Here is an 8,965-nt window from a genome sequence, read left to right as displayed (position 1 = left end):
AAAGAAACAAACCTCCCCTTTTTTTTTTCGCCTTTTTTTTTTTTTTTTAAAAGAAAATTTCAGCCTGCATGCCGTAAAAAGGCAAATTTTTTATTTTTAAATTTTTTTTCTCGATCTGCGTGCCGTACGGCTTGGATCTGAGAAAAAAATGCTCCCAGAGGCTCAAGAACCAAAATAGGTTGAATTTTATATGACCATAGGGGTTTTCAGGCCTTCTAAGCACAATGGTGAGGTCCATTTAGGGCCAAAGTGCTCAGAAAAAAAATCTCAAACCCTAGGTACACAAAAAAATTCCTGAAACCCCAGATCTGCTTCCAAAGCCAAAAATCTCAAAACAAGAATAGATAGCTACAGATCTACGCTCTGATACCATATAGGAGTTGAGAAAATACAACACCATAGGAGCCTGAAGATCTTCTGCAAGCCGAATAACCTGTTACAAGGAGAAATAATGAAGCAAAATCTGAAGAACATACAAAACACAGAGAATATGATCAAAAAGAGAGAGCTCAATATTCACAAAAATATGTAATGTGATTCTTACAATGAAAAGAAAGAACTCAACCTTTAATAGGTCAAGAAACCCTAAAAAGGGTAAACCTAGGTTTGCACTTAATAATTAATTAAAACAATTAATTATATGCACCTAAAGTTAGCTTAAGTTTAAAAGAGATAAAGGGAACTTAAATAATTAAACAAAGAATGTTTAATTAATCAAGTAAATACCCGAATACTCTAACAGAGGTTTCACTATAAAGCAAATAATGGGCTATGATGGCCATAGTGCTTTGGGACCTTGCAAATAAGGACGACAAGAGCCCTTACAACCTGAGTTGAAACCAAGAGATAAAACTGGAGTAGGTTTTCAAAGAGAATCTATTCCTAAACTTCGATTCAAAGGAAAACCCAGCAAATCTATGTATCCACCAATTACTCCAAGGATGCAATCCTTGACTATATCTACAGCACCAACAACCCCACCAACAACCCCACCAACAACACCAACAACCCCACCTCCAATAGTACAAAAGCCAGTAACTAATGCACTATTCAATTCAAATGATATCCCAACTTGGTACAGTAATCGGATGCTAGAGAGTGATTTTGAGATAGACTCACATGAGTAGGAATGAGATTTAGTGCATTTAAATACTTTAGTCGAGGAAGAAACATCACCTCCTCCACCTTTAAGGATATACCAGTTTATGGAGAAGCATGGATTAAAACTTTTTGGGTTCCTGAGCTAGAAGAAACTTCCACAGGCCCTACGTCAAATCCTACGCCCAAATCTTACAAGGAGAGTACCATCGATGAACTTTATGCCTCCATATTAACCCTCAATGATTCCTCCTACAAACTCAACTTAATTGATGAAGTAATGCCTATCATTCATCCCAAACTCAGTGAATGGAACCAACCAAATCCCCCATTCCTTGACAATTTCCAAAATGATGAGGCACTCATAGACTTTCTAGAATTACAAGATAACATACCAAGCAGGGATCATAAATCTGGGTTTTCCATTAAACTTAACAATGTAACATACTTTGGAGCATATGCCAAACCTTTCAGCTCCAAAATATTACAATAAAGCATGGATCTTCTAGTGAAAACCACATGGTGGCATTGTTTGATCCCAAAAGAGTTAAAACAAAGAGTGTATCCAAAGGTGAAAACCTCTCCGAGGAGCCTCAGGATGAAAGGTTTGACATCCTCCCCTTTAGTACGAATTAGGAGAGATCAACCATCCTAATAGAAGAAACAAAATAATTTAATGTGGGGACCCTTGAGACTCATCACAAGATACATTTGGCATCTCTATTAACTCCTGAAGAATAGCCAAAATTTATGGAATTCTTCTAGAAGTGCAAAATCAACTTTGCATGGTCTTATGCAGACATGCCTGGCTTAGATCCAGATTTGGTCATGCATCGCCTAACTGTAGCAGAAGGAGATAAACTTGTCAAACAAAAGCTCAAAAAGATGAACCCATAGATTGTTGTTCTTGTCAAGGTTGGACTTAAAAACCTCTTGGATGCTGGTTTCATCAGACCAATTGATTATGCATAGTGGATCTCCAATATCGTACATGTTGGTAAACCTAATGGGGGCATCTGTATTTGTATGAATTTAAGAAATTTAAACAAAGCATGTCCTAAAGATGACTTTCCCTTACAAAACATCGACATGATTGTTGATCTAACAGCAGGTCATGCGATGCTTTCTCTTATGGATGGCTTTTCCGGATATAACCAAATTAAAATTGCTCTAGAGGATCAACACAAATCTGCTTTCACGTGTCCATGGGGAACATACTATTGGAATGTAATGCCATTTGGTCTAAAGAATGTAGGGGCAACATATCAAAGAGCCATGATTTCCATCTTCCACGACATGATGCACACAATAATGGAAGATTATGTGGATGATTTACTAGCTAAATCATTAACAAGAGAGGGTCAGCTTGTAGTATTGGATAAAATCTTCAATAGATTAGAACAATACCACGTCTATCTCAATCCAAATAAACATGTCTTTGGAGTAAATTCAGGGAAGCTCTTAGGATACATTCTCTCAAGTAAAGGCATTGAGGTAGATCCTGCGAAAGTCAAGGCAATCATGGACATGCCACCTCCAAAGAATATCAGTCAGTTGAGGACATTAAAAGAGTGACTACAATCCATTAGACAGTTCATTGCACAACTGGCTGATAAATATCATCTCTTCACCCATCTGTTACACAAAAATATCCACTTTAAATGGGATGAAAAATGTCAACAAACATTCCAAATTCTTAAAGACTACCTAATGAATACACCATTGTTGATTCCACCAGATCCAAGTAGGCCGCTATTGTTGTACATTTCAGCTACAACCACAACATTAGGAGTATTTCTTCCACATCATAATGCAGAAGGAAAAGAATGTGTTGTCTACTACATCTCTCAAACAGTGGTAGGCTATGAACTCAATTACACACCTATTGAGCAAGCTTGCCTAGCAGTTATCTTGGCAGCCACCAAATTAAGGCACTACATGTTAACACACAAAGTAAAACTTATTTCCAAGATAGATCCACTCAAGTACCTACTCAACAAGGCAGCATTGACAGGCCGCTTGGCCAAATGGGTTATGATTCTGAGTGAATTTGATATTGAGTATGTGGACCACAAATCTATCAAGGGACAAGTTATTGTAGATCAGTTTGCTAATGCACCACTCAAAGGCGACCATCCTCTTATTCCCAATTTTTTGGATGAGGAAATTTTCATGATCATAGCTACACAACCCTGAAAGTGATATTTTGATGGCTCATACACCAGACATGGATCAGGGGCAAGTACTCTTTTTATCACACCTCAAGGTGACAGTATCCTAAGTCCTACAGACTCACTTTCCCATGCACAAATAATACAATAGAATATGAGGCCTTGATCAAAGGACTCAGATTGGCCATACAATGGAATCTGAAAGAGCTACAAGGTATATGGAGATTCCCATCTGGGCATTCAACAAGTCACTGATGAATACTAGACAAAGGATGATAAGCTCATGTCGTACAAGAGGATGGTGGATAGTTTCGAAGAATCATTTACAACTGTCACATTTGAGCAAGTACCTAGATCAGAATCAAGTTGTCGACGCAATGGATACAATTGCATTTCTCCTGGATGGTCCACAAAATTTGACACGCTATGAGTTCTTGGTAGAGCAGCTTTGGATCCCTTCTTATGATATCCCTAAATCTGAAATGATATGTCACCTTATGGGTTCCAACTCCCCATGGTATGGTGAGTTTTTTACTTGCCTAAGTGACCACACACTTCCCCCTAATCGATTAAACAACCAATGAAAAACCTTTATCCACCAAACCACTAGATACACTATCATTGTCAAAACCCTATACAGACGAAGTCTTGATGGTACTCTCCTTCTATGTTTGGAACTGTATATGGTGAAAATGGATACAATAATAACAAGATTGAAAGGCTAAATGAATTCAACCACAAAAACCCTAGCCTAACAACAACAAAGATCCACCATAACATATGAAGATTACCTAATACAATGCAAATAAAACAAAAATCACAAAGATTATACCATCACATGTCCAATAGGGTTTTGATCTCCATTCTTCCTATCTTCATTGATCTTGCTTGATATATATTTGCTCTCAGATTTTATGTGCACAAGAGCTCAACAAAGAACGGAATGTGGTTGCAAGTAGAATCGTAGTGTAGTCAAGTCCTTAAGATTAGTCATTAGCAATTAGGGTTTGATAATGAAGAAAGCATCTTCTTAAATAGAAGACACAATATGAAATGGAGGGATAAGATTGAGAGGTGTAAAAAGAGGTCGGCTATGATTAGAGGGTAGGTAGAAGAAATAATAAAATAATGAAAGAGGTAGGTAGTGTAGGAATTAAGAGATGAATGACATGTGTCATTTGTAGAAAAAGATTAATGAATTAATTAAATAAATAAAGATTTATTTAATTAATAGAAGAAATAAGATCAATTAAATAAATAAAAATATTTATTTAATTAATAGAAGAAATAAGATCAATTAAATAAATAAAAATATTTATTTAATTTAGGAAAAAGATAATTTAAATAAATAAATGTATTTATTTAAATGAGAAATAAGGCTAGAAGAGGATAAATTAAATAAATAAATAAATAAAGATTTATTTAATTAATAGAAGAATTAGGCTTAGATAATTAAATAAATAAAATATTTATTTAATTAAACATGACAATTTTGGGTGTCTACATTTTGCCCTTCTTTGAGACAATGCGGCTTGTCACGTTGTTTCAAAGAAGATAAGATAAACTGATATAGAGTTGCCCCAGTATGGGAATGATATGCCCCCTCGAGAGATTGGATGAAAATGTCTGAAAAGATTACAGACAATCTCTCGATAAGAAAGATGGCTAGAATGGACTGACCGAATAAAGTGACAAAGTCACGGGATGAAAAAAACTGACTCGGGAAATGAAGGCCAAGGCTAGGGTAGGCTATAAGATAGACCACGGGCAAAAGACATCCTCATTGTCATCTACACCTTCACGAGATCAAAGTGCAGAGCGAGAAAAGAGCAGCAACAGTCAGCAGCGATGGCTTTCGTGCACAGATTCGACCGCGTTCGACGATTTCAGAGGCCAACAGAGGCAGGAGAGCCGGTAAGTACCACCAAACCTCCTCGTACTTTGACGCATTTTCTTTTGTCATTAATGCATGTTAGTTAGAGCAATAAATGCACTTAGGAATAGGGTACAAAAAAATGCAAAACCGTGTAACCACATCTGCGTTGGTGCCAGGCGCGTCTGTGTTTGCCAGGCACGTCTGTGTCGGTGCCAGGCACGTTTGTGTCTAGAACCGTGTCTATGTCAAATGCGGGCGCGTCTACGTCCTGCAGGGGCGTTTGTGTTGCAAAGTCGCGTTTATGCACAATATAGGCACGTTTATGTCATACAAGCACGTTTGTGTTGTTTAGGCGTGCTTGTGCAGTCTATAGGCGCGTTTGTGAGTTAAAAGTGCGTTTATGTCTGAAAAATGCAAGATTTTGTCTTCTAGGTCAAATCGACAGTTCTGTGATGAACATACGCTGTCGATTGGATAAGCTGCTGAGAGGATACACTCAAGCAGGTCCTCTAGGAAGACTAGGATAAATCAAGGCACTTTGTGATGAACAGGGAGTACCAAGATAGAGTACTTTGTGATGAACAGGGAGTACCCAAAGTATGAGCAGCACTTTGTGATGAACAGGGAGTGCAAATGTGAGCAACACTTTGTGATGAACAGTGAGTGTCATGCACGTAGTACTTTGTGATGAACAGGGAATACTACTAGGATAGAAGCAACACTTTGTGATGAACAGTGAGTGTCACTAGGATAGATAACCATATGCATTTAGATAAAAAGTAGCATTTTGTGATGATCAGGGAATGCCACCATGACTGACATGATTGATTTGTTTGACTGCAGGAGTATTTGCCTATTTTGGAGTCATGGGAGAGATTCCCGTCGACACAAAGATTGCGACCTGAGTTGTCATTTCAGGATAGAGCTGCCATTCTAGGAGATGGGCTTGAGACATGTACTATATGTGCCTGAGTTTCGGGCAAACATGGGTTTGCTGACTGCGCTTGCAGAGAGATGGCACTCCGAGACATGTACCTTCCATTTGTCGATGGGTGAGATGACAATCACCCTTGAGGATGTCTACAGGATTCTGCATATACCGATTGATGGAGATTTGATTCCATATGATCGTGACGGAGACAGGGAGGCATTGAGACGGGTGTTTCAGGATCCCGACCTAGAGATGAGGGCAGGACATGTGGCATGGGACACCATGACAGCCACAGGGTTAGCGTTGCCAGCTGTGATCGGAGGAGCTATCAGTGGGTTCCTGTGTCCGGACAGGGCGACACGGGGATTGGCAGTGGGCTGGGGAGGAGCACTGGAGACATTGGTGACACAACACACCATATATGCGTGGGGCCCATGTGTTTTGGCCCACTTATATTATGAGCTTCATCAGTTTGTATACCAGTAGGATTGGGCTGCGGGGTGACACTGCTGCAGGTTTGGGCGTATGAGCATTTGCCGATTACGCAACCGATACATTTCAGAGGTAGAGGTCATGGATGAAGTTTTGTTCATTTGTACGACATGATCACCTCGCAGCCGCGGATTGGCAGGTTAGAGCACTGGCAGTGAGTGATAGATGACATTGACGTAGTCATTTGGAGACCGTATCTGGGATGCGAGGAGTGGGAGGATGATGCAGTGGACCTGCCCTACACCTTCCAGAGTAGGTATCTGATTGGGCGGATGCCCTATATACTGGAGAGGCAGCTGGTGGATAGGGTATGCAGGTAGTATGGCAGGATCCAGAGGATGCCACGAGGCTCGGGGATGTATGCCCGTACAGTTAGGGATCAGGTGCAGTTCGGGCCTTTATTGTCATATGATCAGGTGCTGACACAGCTGGCAGAGATGGTGCCCCTACCCTGGGATATGTGGCCAGAGATCAAGGACGCCGGGATGGATGCAGAGTATGCAGCATATTGGGCCGAGCATCCATTCCCTCAATTGACAGATCCAGGAGAGCTACTGGAGGGAGATGGAGGAGGAGATGATGATGATGATGGTGGGGGTGATGGGGGCAGAGGACGACGAAGGAGGAGAGGAGTAGTTGGGGAGAGGAGAGTGGCACCTCAGAGGGAGGGTGGACAGGAGGGACAGGCCCAGGTGGTGAGGGGTCGTGGTGGATTGCCCCTATAGGTACCAGCAGCACAGGGTCCTAGAGCACAGGGACAGAGACATGGACAGGTACATGGACAGGTGCCAGTATAGGCACAGGGGCAGGGATGGAGACAGGTACAGGGACCTAGGCATGTATAGAGACAGGTACCCGTTCAGGCACCGGTACAGGTACAGGTACAGGTACAGGTATAGGGGCAGGCACCCGCAGAGGGAGAGCTACAGGCAGAGGCAGAGGGTGGGGATCCAGAGGAGGATGAGTTGATTGAGCTCAGGGAGATCTGCTAGGTCCAGGCAAATGAGATACATGATCTGGAGAGGGAGAGGGACCGACTTAGGATGAGGCTCAGGGATACTGAGCGGGAGAGAGATCAGGCGATTCAGCGCTATACAGAGGCTGAGACAGCGCTGAGGGCAGGGAGGCAGGCGGCGAAGGACGCAGGAGCAGGCTATGCATATGTCTTGCGGGCAGGAGAGGAGATTGCCTACTGGAGGGACCTTTATTATGGTGCCATGCCAGCAGATCAGCGGGCGAGGAGCTTCCATAGACCATCGCGGACAGCGACAGCTACGAGAGGGAGCCAGAGGAGACAGGCATCGAGTGGTGGGGTCATGGGTCCTCCACCACCACCAGATAGAGGGGACAGGAGAGATGATCCTGGGGCAAGTCCTTCAAGGGCTCAGATTCCGTCGAGGCCAGGCAGCTCCGAGGGAGGGAGTTCATCATAGCCTTAGAGGGCTCCCTATGTATCAGTATTTGTACCATTTTTGTATTGTAGACACCTGCGGGTGATTTTGTAGCCATATGATTGTTTTTGACATCATTGTACCATGACACTTTTGATTATATATGAGATGATTCATTTTTCTGCGGCAGCTATATGCATGTGTACCTATGTGATGAGATGTTTCCTGATGTATGTTTATGACATGGATGCAAATATGTATATGATGCAAATGCAATATTTTTGTTCTTTTATGTTTTATATGTATATGCAAATGTGAATGTATGTGATGCAGATGAATATAATAATGTAAGTGTAAATTGTGCTAACAGGTGTTGTGTGCAGGATGTGATACAGTTGTGATATCTATATGTATGTCTGAAATGCTTATATGTGGTAATGCAGGTGCAAACTACATGAGATGCAAATGTTTTTGGTGTGTCATTATACTCAGTCATGTGATAGTAGGCTACGTGGACTCGAGAAGGACGATGGAAGTCAATCAAGAAAGGGGGATGGAAGATAGAAGATATGAAAGTGAAAGAGCTTCTTGTGCGTTATCATCATTGAGCTTATGGCAAGTAGGTTATGACAATCGAGGCATATGTTCGACCCAGAAAGTCATTGTACCTGTTTGCATGCAGATAAGACAGTCACAAACAAGGAATGCCCCAGTTCATACTAGACTCACAGTGTCCTCATATCCTTGGACAAGTCATAGCATTACTAAAAGACAATCCACAGGCAGCAAGCAAAAATAGGTGACGATACCCCATCCTCGCCTTTCTAGTCAAAGACATCATGGAGATAGAATCTCTAGTCAAAGACATCCTGGAAATGCTAAAAGACATGTCACCAAAAGATAAAATCAAAAGAAAACTAAGACTCGACACCAACATCCACTGTAGTCCTCAAGTTTAATGTCTCTTGTCACTTGTTTAAGTCTTATTTGATTGTGGTCACAATGT

The sequence above is a fragment of the Cryptomeria japonica genome, chromosome 11, assembly GCF_030272615.1.
Source record: "Cryptomeria japonica chromosome 11, Sugi_1.0, whole genome shotgun sequence".
Classification (NCBI taxonomy): Eukaryota; Viridiplantae; Streptophyta; class Pinopsida; order Cupressales; family Cupressaceae; genus Cryptomeria; species Cryptomeria japonica.
Note: the sequence above shows the minus strand (reverse complement) of the source record.